Source organism: Gopherus evgoodei, chromosome 8 (assembly GCF_007399415.2).
Source record: "Gopherus evgoodei ecotype Sinaloan lineage chromosome 8, rGopEvg1_v1.p, whole genome shotgun sequence".
Classification (NCBI taxonomy): domain Eukaryota; kingdom Metazoa; phylum Chordata; order Testudines; family Testudinidae; genus Gopherus; species Gopherus evgoodei.
The window spans coordinates 48354776-48372277 of record NC_044329.1 but is presented as its reverse complement, the minus strand read 5'-3'; the positions used below and the strand labels follow the sequence as shown (position 1 = coordinate 48372277).

Here is a 17502-nt window from a genome sequence, read left to right as displayed (position 1 = left end):
AGATTGGGTTTAAGAATCCCCTATCCTAGTTCCAAATCAGTCTAAATGCCAAATGAGGCCCTGAACGCAGCCTGGCAGCAAGACTGAATTATGGGTGTTTAAAGAATTCAGTTACGAAATCAAGTGGAATTTCCCCCCCTGCCCTAAAGCAAACAAAGTGTAATAGTTACCCTGGCCTGCCCTACTCCTCATACAACCTTCCCCAGCCCAAGAGAGAAATCAGCAAGGTCAGTGACAGGCAGCTCACCCTCAGGCCCAGATAGGCATCTATGTCAGAAGGCTCAGTTACAACACAGTTAAAGCAATATTCTGGTTTGTAATAAGGGGGACATTAGCAGAGTCCTGAACTTCAGTAAAGCCTCAGATAGTTCAGGTGTTACAAAGGACCAGATCTGCAGCTGATGCAAACTGGTATAGCCCTATTGAAGTCAATGGAGCTATATCAATTTACATTAGTTGAAGATTTGGCCCAGATACACATTGTAATCTAGCAGTGTGACAAAGTTCCTCCTCTACCTTGGTGGGTCCTGCGCTTAATGGCTGATTTGCTCACCTCAGTGATCTTCCCCTCTAGTGGAAACCACAGTCTGGGTCAACTCCTCTTGTGTCTGATCAGGAGTTGGGAGGTTTAGGGGGAACCCAGGCCCACCCTCTACTCCGGGTTCCAGCCCAGGGCCCTGGGGATCGCAGCTGTCTATAGAGCCTCCTGTAACAGCTGCATGACAGCTACAACTCCCTGGGCTACTTCCCCATGGCCTCCTCCAAACACCTTCTTTATCGGCCGGGCCGGGCCACTCCCACTCCTGCTCACACACACCTCTTTGACTAACTGGGAGGCTTTTAACTAGTTCCAGCCAGCCCTTGATTGGCTTCAGGTGTCCCAATCAAGGTGGCTATCTCCACTGCCTTCTAGAAAGATCTTAATTGGCCCCAGGCGTCTTGATTGACCTGGAGCAACTGCCATTTGGTTACCATGGTACCAAGGATTTGTTTAGCCTGGGGCAGAAGTTAGTGTGAGTTTCATTTTTCAGCTGGAATTTCCTGGAGGACTCCAGTGGGGAGCCCTGTGAGCCCTGACCCTGAAAGAAGAGAGAACCTAGACTGGTCATGGAGCCTGGGAATAAAACTGCACAGTGGGCTGAGGGAAAGGCCTGCTGACAGGCTGAGGTAGGAAGAAGCCAAGGGAGGAAACATGGAGTGTCTGATAAACTGACCTTACCTGCTCACTACAGAATCCCTGGGCTGGAACCCAGAGGAGAAGGAGGGCCTGGGTTCTCCAACCAGCAGCCTGGGAATGTGGCATGAGGCTCTTTGATATAAGGAGATAAGAACTTTTGAAAGCCCTGAGAGAAGGGGGTATAAGGACCACTGGCCTAGAGTCAGGGGCCAAAGACCTGAGGTAAGAACACTGGACTTTTCTTTGTTGGACTCCCTGTTACACGAGAAGGGGGCAGGGGGATGATGACAACTATAAAGTTACATCTATCCTACACATCACTGGTGGTGGCATGTAAGCATACGTGACGCCACAATGAAAAACACACCGTGTCCTCACTGCAGTGTGTAGCTACATGTGTCAGTGAAGGGCAGAGGCAGCGGGGAAAGGCGCCATCCCTGCTGCTAGAGTTTGTGCTGCCTTCCCATGCTGGAGTCTTTGGGCTTGTCTACACTGGCAAGTCTTGCCACCAAAAACTGCCTTTTGGTGACAAAACACCAAGAGTGTACAATGGGATTTTTGTAGCAAAAAACATCCAGTTTTGGCAACAAAAAACTTCCGCCCCATGAGAGACTTTTCTTTTCCCTCCCTTTATTGTTGACAAAGAGCCAGTGTAGACACTGCTGATTGTTTTGTTGACAGAACTGGCTTCTGGAAGTATCCCAAGATACCTGTCCTGATTGCTCTGCTCTGTCTTTTGATCTCTGTTGCCTTCCAGGCATGCGCCCCTCCTCTTTCAAAACTCCAGGAAGTATTTGTGTGCTACTCTGTTTGTGGATGTGGTGGTCCTGGCAACGCACTGCCCCTTTGGGGAATGGAGTGTTGGAACCTCACCACTCCCAAGTTCACATGCTTGCCTCTCTGTGGGTGGCCTGATGCAGCCTAATAGCCTCCCTCCTCACATCACTCCCAGCATCAGAGCAGTGCACCCTCATGGCCAGAGTCCGTACAATCCCCCTCACAGGTGGGGTAGTGAGGCCTAGTGGCTGGAATCCAGGTAACTCACCCCAAACATCTGGGCAGTGTGGCCCAATTGCCAGAGTCCATATACATCGCTCCCCACATTGGACCCTGGCCATTAGGCCACAGTGCTCTACACAATCCCCCTAACAAGCAGGGTAGTGCGGTCTAGCAGCCAGAGTCTGGGTAACTCACCTGGAACATCCAGGCAGCATGGCTCAATGGCCAGGATCCATATGATTCCAGTGCCAGGGATAGGGGGACCCGGGCCTGCCCTCTCCACCGGGTCCCAACCCAGGGCCCTGGTAGTGGCAAGTTCCCTTGCCACTGGCTCGGCAGGGATCCGCCTGAAACACGCTGAGCCCCTGTATGGCTTTAATGCCGTTTTCCTCTAAAGTCCCCCTGGGTCACTTCCTACCATAACCTCCGGGTCCTCCATTTCGGGTCCTCTGGTCTGTTCCCCTTCTGTGACATACTGCGTGAGGGCATGTCCTGGCTTGGCTGGCCTCCAGATCCTGGAGTGCAGGCTGTCCCTGCTCAGGAGCTGGTGGCATGCTTCCTTCCCCTCCGGTGGTCAGCCTAGACCAGAGGTCAGCAACCTATGGCACGCGAGCTGATTTTTAATGGCACGCGGCTGCCTGCTGGGACTCCGCATGCCATTAAAAATCCTGCCGACACGGCAAGCTTCAGGGTCCACACTCCTGGGCCAGAGCGTCCAGCCAAGTGCAGCAAGTCGCCGACCCCTCCACTGCCTTCCCCTGGAGCCTTGCCACCGCACACGCAGCGCTCTGGGGGCTGGGGCTGCACGCTCCCGAGAGGCAGTGTTTGGGTCCGTGGGAAGGGAAAGACACTCCCCGCCCACCCGGAGCCCTGCCACCTCGCGCGCACGTGGCGGCAAAGCTCCAGATGAGCGGGGAACCTCGTAATAACGGGTCCGGGGCCGCGAGGGTTGCGTAAGGAGTGGGGGCAGTCAAGAGACAGGAACCAGGGTGGGTGGGATCCTGGGGGGATGGTTGGGGCGGGGGTCTCTGGATGGGGCAGTCAGGGAGCAGGGGGGGTTGGATGGGGCATGGGAGTCCCAGGGTCTGTTGGGGGTGGGAGGTAGATGGGGTCAGGGGACAGCGAGCAAGGAGGGTCCAGGGGGCAGTTAGGATGGGGGGTGCTCAGGGGACAAGGAGCTGGGGGGCTTAGATGAGTTGAGAGTTCGAGGGGGCTGTCAGGAGGCAGGGGTGTGGAGAGGGGTTGGGGTAGGCAGGGAGCAGGGAGGCGTTGTATGGGTCCAGAGTTCTGGGGGTCCTGTCAGAGGGCGGGGAGCTGTTGGATAGGCATGGGAGTCCAGGGAGTTCTATCTGGGTGCGGGGTTGTGGATAAGGGTTGGGACAGTCAGGGGACAGGTAGGGGGTAGGCTCCTAGGGGGGCAGTCAGGGGACAAGGGGCAGGGAGGCTTAGATAGGGAGTGGGGTCCCAGGAGGGGGTAGTCGGGACAAGAAGCGGGGGCGGTTCTGGGGGGGTAGTCACCCAGCCCTCTGCCCTGAGCCCTGACGCCCCACACACACATCCAGTCCTCTGCCCTGAGCCCTGCACCCCCACACAACCCCTGGCCCCTGCTCTGAGCCCTGTACCACCCAGCCCTCTGCTGACTCCTTCACGCCCCTCCCATGACCCCAGCCCTGACTCTGGCACCCCCACACATACCCAGCCCCCCTACCCTGACACCTGCACCCCCCTCACATGCCCCCAGGCCTTTGCCCTGACTCTTGCACCCCCCACGTCCCCAGCCCCCCTACATCCCATGCACCCTGCACATCCCCACCCCCACCCTGAGCACCAAATGGGAGCTCCTGCACCCCCACTCACATTCCCACCTGCACCCCTCATACCAAATGGGAGCTGCCCAAGTAAGTGCCTCCACATCCAAAACCTCCTACCCCAACCCTGAGCCCCCTTCCTCATTCTAGCTGCTCACCAGATCCTTCACCCCCAGCCCTGTGCTCGGTCCACTCCCACCCTCAGCTCAGTGCAGAGAGAGAAAGAGAATGGACTAGAACCAGGGAGAAGGTAGGTACCCACTGTATATGGGCAGGGCTGGGACCCCAGACTGGCAGCGGGCTGAGCAGGTCCGGTAGCCAGGATCCCAGCTGGCAAGAGCCGACGGATGGAACCCCTGAGTGGCAGTGGGCTGAGCCGCTCACCCCACTGCCGGTCTGGGGTCCCAGCTGTTGGCCCCGCAGAGCCCGCTGCCGGTGTGGGTTCTGGCTGCCAGACCCTACCCAGCTGGGGTCCCGGCCACAGGCCCCACTCAGCCCACTGCTAGCCTAGGTGAACAGAACCCGAGACCAGCAGTGGGCTGAGTGGGCCGGTGGCGTAAGGTCAACATTTTAATTTCATTTTAAATGAAGCGTCTTAAACATTTTGAAAACCTTGTTTATTTCACAATATAACACTAGTTTAGTTATATAATATATAGACTTGTAGAGAGAGACCTTCTAAAAAACATTAAAATGTATTACCAGCACATGAAACTTTAAATTAGAGTGAATAAATGAAGACTCAGCACACCACTTCTGAAAGGTTGACGACCCCTGGCCTAGACTGAGCAGCTCTGCAGGCTTTTATACCTGTTCTCTAGTTGGAGCATGCCAAGCAGAGCCTCAGAGGCATGGCTTCCTCTGCTAGGAAGGAAGGACTAACTCCGGCAATACCAGTGCGGGGCTGCTCTGCTCTGTCACAGGGGAACAAACAAAGAGCAAATCATTGGAATGCTCCTGTTCTACACTGTGCTAGGAACACAGCAGCAGGCAGATTGCTACTGCAGGAGGAGGGGGATGGACTGCAGTGTTGTTTTGCTATTCCTCAGCACAGAGAGTTCACAGAGCTACTCATGATACTGCTCTCAGCAGCTGAGGGGACTGTGGGAGAACTCAGAGAGAATCCCAAGATGCACATTGATCAGCTCTTCCTTCCCACAACACTGCACTATGGGATACATACCCATGGTGCATTGCTCACCCTATCTATGATGGTGTCCCCAATATGGACATGATCTGTCAATAGAGGGAGCAAGTGTAGAACACCCTTTGGCAATTTTCGTTTTGTCGACTTGTGGGTAAAGTCATTGCGGAGAAACTAAGTGGATTCTTTGCTTCAGTTTTCACGGCTGAAGATGTTAGGGAGATTCCCAAACCTGAACTGGCTTTTGTAGGTGACTAATCTGAGGAACTGTCACAGATTGAAGTGTCACTAGAGGAGGTTTTGGAATTAATTGATAAACTCAACATTAACAAGTCACTGGGACCAGATGGCATTCACCCAAGAGTTCTGAAAGAACTCAGATATGAAGTTGCGGAACTATTAACTAAGGTTTGTAACCTGTCCTTTAAATCGGCTTCGGTACCCAAGGACTGGAAGTTAGCTAATGTAATGCCAATATTTAAAAAGGGCTCTAGAGGTGATCCCGGCAATTACAGACCGGTAAGTGTAACATCAGTGCCGGGCTAATTAGTCGAAACAATAGTTAAGAATAAAATTGTCAGACACATAGAAAAACATAAACTGTTGAGCAATAGTCAACATGGTTTCTGTAAAGGGAAATCGTGTCTTACTAATCTATTAGAGTTCTTTGAAGGGGTCAACAAATATGTGGACAAAGGGGATCCAGTGGACATAATGTACTTAGATTTCCAGAAAGCCTTTGACAAGGTCCCTCACCGAAGGCTCTTACGTACATTAAGCTGTCATGGGATAAAAGGGAAGGTCCTTTCATGGACTGAGAACTAGCTAAAAGATAGGGAACAAAGGGTAGGAATTAATGGTAAATTCTCAGAATGGAGAGGGGTAACTAGTGGTGTTCCCCAAGGGTCAGTCCTAGGACCAATCCTATTCAATTTATTCATAAATGATCTGGAGAAAGGGGTAGACAGTGAGGTGGCAAAGTTTGCAGATGATACTAAACTACTCAAGATAGTTAAGACCAAAGCAGATTGTGAAGAATTTCAAAAAGATCTCACAAAACTAAGTGATTGGGCAACAAAATGGCAAATGAAATTTAATGTGGATAAATGTAAAGTAATGCACATTGGAAAAAATAACCCCAACTATACATACAATATGATGGGGGCTAATTTAGCTACAATGAGTCAGGAAAAAAATCTTGGCATCATCGTGGATAGTTCTCTGTCCACTGTTCACTGTCCATGCAGTGCGCAGAGGCGGTCAAAAAAGCAAACAGGATGTTAGGAATCATTAAAAAGGGGATAGAGAATAAGATGGAGAATATATTATTGCCCTTATATAAATCCATGGTACACCCATGTCAGGGTCTCTTTCCCACTTTGAACTTTAGCGTCCAGAAAGTGGGGACCTGCATGTCCCTTCTAAGCTTAATTCCTAGCTTAGATCTTATAGCACTGCCACCAACCAGAGCTTTAGTATCTGGTGCACTCCTTCTCCCCCCAAAACCTTCCCTGGGGAGACCAAGATCCAAACCCCCTGGGTCTTAAAACAAGGGGAAATAAACCATCCCCCCACCTTCCCCTCCCAGACTTCCCCTCTCTGGGTTACCCTGAGAGATACTGTGATTCAAACTCTTTGAATCTTAAAACAGAAAGGGAATTCACCTTCCCCACCTTTTCTCTCCCTCCCAGACTCTCCCTGAGAGAGAGACACTGATGCCAACTCTTTGGATCCTAACACAGAGAAAAATTAACCTTTTCCTCCCCCTTCTCTCCTTTCCCCCACCAATCCCTGGTGAGTTCAGACCCAGTCCCCTTGGGTCTTACACAAGGACAAAATCAATCAGCTTCTTAAAAAGAAAAGCTTTTAATTAAAGAAAGAAAAAAATAAAAATTATCTCTGTAAAAATCAAGATGGAAAAATGTTTACAGGGTCTCAGCTTTACCCAGACCAGAGGGACTCCCCTTCCCAGCCTAAGTATAAGTTACAGCAAACAGAGGTGAAATATCCTTCCAGCAAAATACACATTTGCAAATAAAGAAAAGAAACATAAATCTAATCCGCTTTCTATCTATTACTTACTATTTTGAACCTGAGAGACTGTTTCAGTAAGATAGGAGAAATCTGGTTGCATGTCCGGCTTCGCTTAATCCCAAGAGAGACCAAAGAACAGAACAAACAGCGCAAAAAAAAACTTCCCTCCACCAAGATTTGAATGTATCTTGTCTCCCGATTGGTCCTTTGGTCAGGTGTCAGCCAGGTTCACTGAGCTTGTTAACCTTTTACAGGTAAAAGAGACATTAATCCTTAACTATCTGTTTATGACACACACCCCCAAATCTCAGAGAGTGTGGAACCACACTGGCGGTGATTTCTTTCTAGAACTTTAGAATAAACAGATTAATACAACACATGCACCTTTACATATACTACCAAGTATGTAAACTACAAGACTTTTTACATTTTAAGGACAATTTTTAACCAGTTGATTTTGGGAAACTTCTATGGGAGAGTGCATTAGCTACTTTGTTAGAAGCTCCTGAAATGTGTTGAATTTTAAAATTAAAATTTTGGAAAGCTAAACTCCATTGAAGAAGTTTTTTGTTGTTCCCCTTGGCAGTATGAAGCCACTTTAGCGCAGCATGGTCGATTTGTAGCTGGAACCGACGTCCCCAAATGTATGGGCTTAGCTTTTCCAGGGCATACACAATGGCGTAGCATTTTTTTTTTTGCTGATGGACCAGTGGCTTTTCCTCTTAGACAATTTCTTGCTGAGAAACATGACAGGATGGAAGTTTTGATCTGGTCCTTCCTTCATTAAAACTGCTCCCACACCACGTTCAGATGCATCCGTGGTTACTAGGAATGGCTTGTCAAAGTCTGGGGCCCTTAGCACAGGGTCAGACATGAGTGTTGCCTTAAGCTGGGTAAAGGCCTTCTGACACTCAGCAGTCCACTTAACTGCATTCGGCTGGGTCTTTTTGGTCAGGTCTGTTAGTGGGGCAGTGATTTGGCTGTAATGTGGTACAAATCGCCTGTAATACCCGGCCAAGCCTAAGAAGGATTGGACCTGTTTCTTTGACCTTGGGACAGGCTACTTTTGGATAGCATCCACCTTGGCCTGTAGGGGGTTTATTGTTCCTCGACCCACCAGGTGTCCCAGGTAAGTCACTCTGTTTTGGCCTATTTGACACTTTTTGGCCTTAACAGTTAGTCCTGCCTGCCTGATGCGCTCAAAGACTTTTTCCAGGTGTTCTAGGTGTTCGGGCCATGAATCAGAAAAAAATGGCCACATCATCGAGGTAGGCAACTGCATATTCTCCCAATCCTGCTAGGAGACCATCTACAACTCTTTGGAAGGTGGCAGGTGCATTTCGCAGCCCGAAAGGAAGCACATTAAATTCATACACCCCTGCATGGGTGATGAATGCTGACCTTTCTTTGGCGGGTTCATCTAGTGGTACTTGCCAGTACCCCTTGGTTAAGTCTATTGTAGAGATGAAGTGGGCACGTCCCAACTTTTCCAATAGCTCATCGGTGCATGGCATTGGATAGTTGTCTGGACGAGTTACCGCATTCAGCTTACGGTAGTCCATGCAAAAGCGTATTTCCCCATCTGGTTTGGGTACCAGAACCACTGGAGATGCCCATGCACTGGTAGATGAGCGGATTATACCCATCTGTAGCATGTTTTGGATCTCCCGTTCTATAGCAGCTTGGGCATGAGGAGACATCCGGTAGGGTGGGGTTCTAATTGGGTGAGCATTACCTGTGTCAATGGAGTGGTATGCCTATTCAGTCCATCCTGGGGTGGCTGAGAACAATGGGGCGAAGTTAGTGCACAGCTCCTTGATCTATTGCCGCTGCAGACGTTCCAAGGTGGTGGAGAGGGTCACCTCTTCCATGCCACCGTCACTTTTTCCTTTGTAGAAGACACCTTCAGGCAACTTAGCGTCATCTCCTCCCTGGGCTGTAAACTGACAAACCTGTAAGTCTCTGGAATAAAAGGGCTTGAGAGAATTAACATGGTACACTTTAGGCTTTAGGGAGGAATTGGGAAATGCTATGAGGTAGTTAACAGCTCCCAGGCGCTCTTGGACCGTGAATGGCCCTTCCTATGATGCTTCCATCTTATGGGCCTGTTGTGCCTTCAAGACCATAACCTGGTCTCCTACCTTGAAGGAACGCTCTCTGGTATGTCTATCATACCAGGCCTTTTGCTCTTTTTGAGCATCCTTTAGGTTTTCTTTAGCAAGGGCTAAAGAGTGTCGGAGGGTGCTTGTAGGTTGCTTACAAAGTCTAGAATGTTAGTTCCTGAAGAAGGCGTAAACCCCTCCCATTGCTGTTTCATCAACTGTAATGACCCTTTAACCTCATGGCCATAGACAAGCTCAAATGGTGAAAACCCTAAATTGGGATGTGGTACAGCCCTGTAGGCAAAAAGCAACTGCTGCAACACTAGGTCCCAATCACTGGAGTGTTCAGTGACGAATTTATGTATCATGGCCCTCAAAGTTCCATTAAACCTCTCCACCAGGCCATTGGTTTGATGGTGGTATGGGGTGGCAACGAAGTGATCCACCCCATGAGCTTCCCACAGATCTTTCATGGTGCCTGCTAGGAAATTAGTTCCTGAATCTGTAAGGAAGTTGGAGGGCCAACTTACCCTGGAAAAAATGTCTGTTAGGGCCTGGCACACAGTTTTAGCCCTGGTGTTGCTTAGAGCTACTGCTTCTGGCCACTGGGTAGTAAAGTCCACGAAAGTCAGTATGTACTGCTTTCCCTGGGGGTCTTTTTTGGGAAAGGACCCAAAATATCCATAGCTACTCGCTGAAATGGGACCTCAATTATGGGGAGTGGCTGGAGAGGGGCATTGACCTGGTCTTGGGGCTTTCCCACTCTTTGGCACACCTCACAAGACCGGACATACTTGGCAACGTCCTTGCCCATCCCCTCCCAGTGGAAGGACTTTCCCAACCTGTCTTTGGTTCTGTTCACTCCAGAATGGCCACTGGGATGATCATGGGCTAAGCTTAAGAGCTTCCCCCGGTACTTAGTTGAAACTACCAATTGTTTTTGCAGATGCCAGTCTTCCTAGTATCCACCAGAAAGAGTCTCCTTGTATAAAAGTCCTTGTTCTACAACAAACTGGGATCGGTTAAAAGAGCTGAGAGGCAGCGGGGTGCTCCGTGCCACTGCCCAAGCTTTCTGAAGGCTGTCATCTGCTTCCTGCTCAGTCTGGAACTGTACCCTTGAGGCTGGAGACACCAGTTCCTCCTTAGACTGTGGACTTCGGCTTGATCCCTCTGGAAGCGATGTAGGTGATGGGATTGTTTTCGTTGCTGGTGCACCACTCCCCATTGGTGTACCAGGTGGTATTTCAGGCTCTGGCTGAGCCTCTTGGATATGGTTGTCTGCTGCTTCCGCCAGTTCAGGCCCGCTGATGCCCTCTGGCGTTGGGGTTGAAGATGGGTTTGCAAGCGCTGGCGTCAGTGCTGGCAATAGTTCTGGTGCTGGTTGCGTTTCCAGGTCCGGGTCTGGGACTGGAGGCACTGTGGCTGTTGCAGTCATTGGCAGGGGATCTGGTTCCACCACCTCTGTCTGGATCTCTGGTAACACAGACGGGGCCCTTGTGGATGGCTCAGGAACAGGGATGGGTCTGGAAGCTTGCCTGGCTTGGCTGCGTGTAACCATTCCCAGCCTCTTGGCCCACTTTACCTGGTTGGCCAAGTCTTCCCCCAGTAGCATGGGGATAGGATAATTGTCATAGACTGCAAAAGTCCACATTCCTGACCAGCCTTTGTACTGGACAGGCAGTTCAGCTGTAAGCAAGTCTACAGATTTTGACATGAAGGGGTAAATTGTCACTTGGGCCTTTGGGTTGATGAATTTGGGGTCCACTAAGGATTGGTGGATAGCTGACACTTGTGCCCCCGTGTCTCTCCATGAGATAATCTTCTTTCCGCCCACTCTCAAAATTTCCCTTTGCTCCGAGGGTATTTGAGAGGCATCTGGGCCTGGGGATTTTTGGTGTGATGGTGATGTAATGAACTGCACTCGGTTGGGGTTCTTGGGGCAGTTGGCCTTTATGTCCCAGTTCATTACATTTAAAGCATCGCCCAGCTGACTGGTCACTGGGCCGAGGTGGGTTACTGGAGACTGGTGAGGTGGGAGAATAGGGAGTCTGGGGCTTTCCTTGGGTTTTAGGTGGGGTCTTGGGTTGCCCTCGGTTATAGGGTTTAATGTCTGTGTGCTTCCTGTGATATTCGCTCCCCTTGACAGTAGCTTTTTCCTTTTCTGCCACTTCCACCCATCTGGCTCCAATCTCCCCCGCCTCAGTTACAGTTTTGGGCTTCCCATCTAGGATGTACCTTTCTATTTCCTCAGGAACACCCTCTAAGAACTGCTCCAATTGTATTAGGAGGTGCAGATCATCCTGAGATTTAACATTGGCTCCTGATATCCAGGCATTATAATTCTTTCCAATGTGGTAGGTGTGTCGGGTGAATGACACATCTGGTTTCCACCTTAGGGCTCTGAACCTCCGATGGGGATGCTCAGGTGTTAGCCCCATTCTGATTCTGGCCTTGGTTTGAAAAAGTTTATAATTGTTCATGTGTTCCTTAGGCATTTTAGCCACCATCTCTGCTAAGGGTCCACTGAGCTGTGGCCTCAGCTCTATCATGTACTGGTCTTCAGAGATGTAGTACCCATGGCAGGTCCTTTCAAAATTTTCTAAGAAGGCCTCAATGTCATCACCTGCCTTGTAGGTGGGAAATTTCCTGGGATGGGGAACAGTAATGGAGAAGGGCTGTTAGGGTTGGCTGTGTCCTTCTGCTTAACCTTTTCTAATGCCAGGGCCTGCTGGTGGGCCTCCCTCTGGAGCTCCTTCTCTCTCCTGTGGGCCGCCTCTTTGTCGTCTTGTTCTCTTTTGTGGGCTGCCTCTTCCTTGGCTATTTCTGCATTAATTAGTTCTATCCGTCTCCTATGTTCGTTGTCTTTCTCTATGGCTTCTAGCTTTGCCCGTTCCTGCTTAATGGCTTCCTTTGAACTTATGGTTCCTACTTTCTTGTGCTGGGTGCACCCTCTGCTGCTTACTGCCTGAAATGCTGCAGCTCTGGATGCTTCTTCAGGGTTGCTTGGCAACAGAGACTTCTAACTATCTATGCCTGGAGAGTTAGAAAGAAAAAAAAAAAGAACCATTCATTTGCAAAGTCTTTTGCTGGTCTCTGCTGCTCACAGCTCGAGTTTCCTTTGTTTAACAAAGACCCTTGTTAAAGAATTTAACACCTATGCCTTCAGGCTGTCTATCCTAGCAGCCAGAAAGGAGAGAAGAAAAAAAATTCCTGGCTGTAGTTTTAAAAAAAACCCTCTCAGCCTGCTTTCAAACAGCTAGTAGAGAGAGAAGAAAAAATCCTACTGGCTTTTGAGACTGTTTTCCAAGCTGTTAGAAAGGAGAGAGAAAAAACTCACTGGCTTATCCCACCTCTGCCACCATGTCGGGGTCTCTTTCCCACTTTGAACTTTAGCGTCCAGAAAGTGGGGACCTGCATGTCCCTTCTAAACTTAATTCCTAGCTTAGATCTTATAGCGCTGCCACCAACCAGAGCTTTAGTGTCTGGTGCACTCCTTGTCCCCCCAAAACCTTCCCTGGGGAGACCAAGATCCAAACCCCCTGGGTCTTAAAACAAGGGGAAATAAACCATCCCCCCACCTTCCCCTCCCAGACTTCCCCTCTCTGGGTTACCCTGAGAGATACTGTGATTCAAACTCTTTGAATCTTAAAACAGAAAGGGAATTCACCTTCCCCACCTTTTCTCTCCCTCCCAGACTCTCCCTGAGAGAGAGACACTGATGCCAACTCTTTGGATCCTAACACAGAGAAAAATTAACCTTTTCCTCCCCCTTCTCTCCTTTCCCCCACCAATCCCTGGTGAGTTCAGACCCAGTCCCCTTGGGTCTTACACAAGGACAAAATCAATCAGCTTCTTAAAAAGAAAAGCTTTTAATTAAAGAAAGAAAAAAATAAAAATTATCTCTGTAAAAATCAAGATGGAAAAATGTTTACAGGGTCTCAGCTTTACCCAGACCAGAGGGACTCCCCTTCCCAGCCTAAGTATAAGTTACAGCAAACAGAGGTGAAATATCCTTCCAGCAAAATACACATTTGCAAATAAAGAAAAGAAACATAAATCTAATCCGCTTTCTATCTATTACTTACTATTTTGAACCTGAGAGACTGTTTCAGTAAGATAGGAGAAATCTGGTTGCATGTCTGGCTTCTCTTATCTCAAGAGAGAACAAAGAACAGAACAAGCAGCACAAAACAAAAGCTTCCCTCCACCAAGATTTGAAAGTATCTTGTCTTCCGATTGGTCCTTCGGTCAGGTGTCAGCCAGGTTCACTGAGCTTGTTAACCCTTTACAGGTAAAAGAGACATTAACCCTTAACTATCTGTTTATGACAGTCCACATCTTGAATACTGTGTACAGATGTGGTCTCCTCACCTCAAAAAAGATATGCTAGCACTAGAAAAGGTTCAGAAAAGGGCATCTAAAATGATTAGGTGTTTGGAGAGAGTCCCATACGAGGAAAGATTAAAGAGGCTAGGCCTCTTCAGCTTGGAAAAGAGGGGACTAAGGGAGGATATGATAGAGGTATATAAAATCATGAGTGATGTGGAGAAAGTGGATAAGGAAAAGTTATTTACTTATTCCCATAATACAAGAACTAGGGATCACCAAATGAAATTAATAGGTAGCAGGTTTAAAACAAATAAAAGGAAGTTCTTCTTCACACAGCGCACAGTCAACCTGTGGAACTTCTTGACTGAGGAGGTTGTGAAGGCTGGGACTATAACAATGTTTAAAAGGGAACTGGATAAATTCATGGTGGCTAAGTCCATAAATGGCTATTAGCCAGGAAGGGTAAAGAATGGTGTCCCTAGCCTCTGTTCATCAGAGGATGGAGATGGATGGCAGGAGAGAGATCACTTGATCATTGCCTGTTAGCTTCACTCCCTCTGGGGCACCTGGCATTGGCCACTGTCAGTAGACAGATACTGGGCTAGATGGACCTTTGGTCTGACCCAGTACGGCCGTTCTTATGTTCTTATCATTTCCTGCTTAAGAAAAGGCTGACTGGATGAGTGAGGGGATAGACAGTGAACTTGAGCCTCTCCTCTCCAGATGACCAGGATGAAGCTGACCCAGGCCAGTTGTGACGGATGTGAAATAAGATGGGAGAATTCAGTCCAGTTCTTAGTGACCAAGTGTCCACCTCACCATCCCACAACTAGCAGCAACTAGCTTCCTTATTGACAATCTCATCAGAGAGACCCAGGATTAAATAGACAACTAGATGGAACCAACCCTAGGTCAGGCCTGAAACTAGATGTGAATTTTGGTTTGTTGGGTTTTATGGGGCGGTTGGTGAGTAGATTTTTCACCAAAAGTGCATTTTGGGGGGCTCTGAAACTATTTGTGAAGTGAAGTCAAATTCAACATATAGTTTTGACTGAAAATAAATGATTTTTCTTGAGAAAATGGTGAGACATTTCATTTCAAGTTTTTGTTTCAAAACCGCCTTTCATTTTCCAGTGCAGCCAATTTTTAAAACAACAAAACTGAAAACAGCTGAATCAAAACAAACAAAAAACACAGAAGAAAAATTGTTTCAGCTCCAAATGAAACTTGAATTTTCAATTTCCGTTCAACCCAAAATGACTTTTTGGGATAGTGGGGGTGGGATTTTTCAGTTTGGTCACTGAACTTAAAATTCAATTATTTACTCCTCTCTGCTAGTCACTCCCATAAAGAAACAGCACAACCATCCATAGCTTCCCAACAGCAACTCACTAATATATCTTAGTGGTGCACTGTAAGAATCAATTCTAGTGGTGAAAGAAAAAGGGTCTCTGGGTCCATTTAGTTCTTGGCCTCTCTGTTGATACTGCCAACAAGGAGGCCAGAGCTGATAGGATTTTTATTTCATTTGTGCTTTTGTTTGTTTTAAATGCTGACACTTTGTTCACCAGGAACTCAACTGAGACTCACCAACTGACTTCATATTAGCTGCTGAATGGCTGTCAGATGGCACTACTGCTCTGGAGTGAACATAAACTGGTATCCAAAAGGTAAAAGGCTGTGGTCAAAACTTTCCAATTTGGGTGCCTAAGGTCAAGTTCCTCAATGAGTTTGGCCTGTGTGATGGTGGCACAGCTTGCCTGGAGCAAGGCATTTCATGTAATGAGCTCCTTGCACTCTTAAGTTCAACTCAAGAGTTGGCCTCCTCAGCCTTTAAACTCCAGAACAAGATAGCCAGTTTATCACACAGCTCCAGCTGAAGGTGCAGTTAGACCCAGACCCAGGCCTGCAGTTCTGGGTTAGGACCTGTGACCTCCTCCCTATCTTGGCTTCACCCAGCACTCCTCAGAAGAAGAAGTAGGCAAGCCTTCTAGGCAAAGTATGGAAATGTCACCAATGATAAATTATTATAAGGTGAATGCACAATTTAGTTCAAAGACCACGTCAAAGATCAGTTATCAACTGTTAGTTGGCAAACTGGGAAAATATATCTAGTGGGGCTCTGTAGGGTTCCTTCCTGGGTCTGGTACTAGTCAATATTTTCATTAATGACTTAGATAGTGGGGTGGAGACTGTGTTTATACAATTTGAGACTGGGTGGGAGGATTTGCAAGCACTTTGAAGGCCTGAATTAGAATTCAAAATGGCTTTGACAAATGCGAGAATTGGTCTGAATTACTCATGATGAAATTCAATAAAGACAAGTGCAAAGTTCTTCACTTAGGAAAAATCAAATGCACAACTATAAAATGGAGAATAACTGGCTAGGTGGTCATACTGCTGAAAAAGAATAGAGGGTTATAGTGGATCAGAAATTCAATAAGCGTCAGCAATGTGATGCAGTTGTCAGAACAGGCTAATATTATCGTGGGGGTGGCTGTTAACAGGAGTGTCATATATAAGACATGAGAGGTAATTGTCCCACTCCACTCGGCACTGATGAGGTCTCAGCTGGAATACTGTATCCAGTTCTGGGTGCCACAATTCAGGAAAGATATGTACAAATTAGAGAAAGTCGAGAGGAGAGCAACAAAAATTATAAAAGGTTTAGAAAAACTGACCTATGAGGAATGGCTAAAAAAAACACCTTTAGACTGAGGGGGGGACACAATAAGTCTTCAAATATGTTAAGAGTTGTTATAAAGAAGGAAAGGGATCAATTGTTCTCCATGTCCACTGAAGGCAGACAAATAGGAATGGATAAATCTGCAGCAAGGTTAAGTTAGATATTAAGAAAAACTTTCTAACACTAAGGGTAGTTAAGTTCTTGAATCATAGAAAATTAGGGTTGGAAGAGACCTCAGGAGGTCATCTAGTCCAACCCCCTGCTCAAAGCAGGACCAATCCCCAACTAAATCATCCCAGTCAGTGCTGTGTCAAACTTGACCTTAAAATCCTCTCAGGAAGGAGATTCCACCATCTCTCAAGGTAACCCATTCCAGTGCTTCACCACCCTCCTAGTGAAATAGTGTTTCCTAATATCCAACCTAAACCTCCCCCACTGCAATTTGAGACCATTGCTTCTTTTTCTGTCATCTGCCACCACTGAGGACAGCCTAGCTCCATCCTCTTTGCAACCCCTCCCCCCTTCAGATATTTGAAGGCTGCTATCAAATCCCCCCTCACTATTCTCTTCTGCAGATTTAATAACCCCAGTTCCCTCAGCCTGTTCTTGTAAGTCATGTGCCCCAGCCCCCTAATCATTTTCGTTGCCCTCAACTGGACACTCTCCAATTTGTCCACATCCTTTCTGTATTGGGGGGCTCAAAACTGGACACAATACTCCAGACATGGCCTTACCAGTGCTGAATAGAGACAAATAAGCACTTCCCTCGATCTGTTGGCAGTGCTTCTACTAATGCAGCCCAATATGCAGTTAGCCTTCTTGGCAACAAGGGCGCACTCTTGACTCATATCCAGCTTCCTGTCCACTGTAATCCCCAGGTCCTTTTCTGCAGAACTGCGGCTTAGCCAGTCGGTCCCCACCCTGTAGCAGTGCATGGGATTCTTCTGTCCTAAGTGCAGGACTCTGCACTTGTCCCTGTTGAATCTCATCAGATTTATTTTGACCCAATCTTCCAATTTGTCTAGGTCACTCTAGACCCTATCCCTATGCTCCAGCATATCTACCTTTCTCCCCAGTGTAGTGTCATCCGTAAACTTGCTGAGGGTGCAATCCATCTCATCATCCAGATCATTAATGAAGATGTTGAACAAAACCGGCCCCAGGACAGACCCCTGGGGCACTCCGCTTGATACCACCTGCCAACTAGACATCGAGCCGTTGAT

At 48.0% G+C, this 17502-nt stretch overlaps 1 protein-coding gene across 2 annotated transcripts in view; it reads left to right on the top strand.

Annotated features, from left to right (window-relative positions):
• The first annotated feature begins 1037 nt into the window (after positions 1–1037).
• LOC115656629 (dimethylaniline monooxygenase [N-oxide-forming] 3-like) overlaps positions 1038–17502 on the top strand; it is a 64721-nt gene continuing 48256 nt past the window's right edge. For both annotated transcript variants that reach the window (XM_030573616.1, XM_030573614.1), the window contains exon 1: positions 1038–1399. The gene's annotated coding sequence lies outside the window, so the exon portion shown is untranslated. The remainder of the gene's footprint in view (positions 1400–17502) is intronic.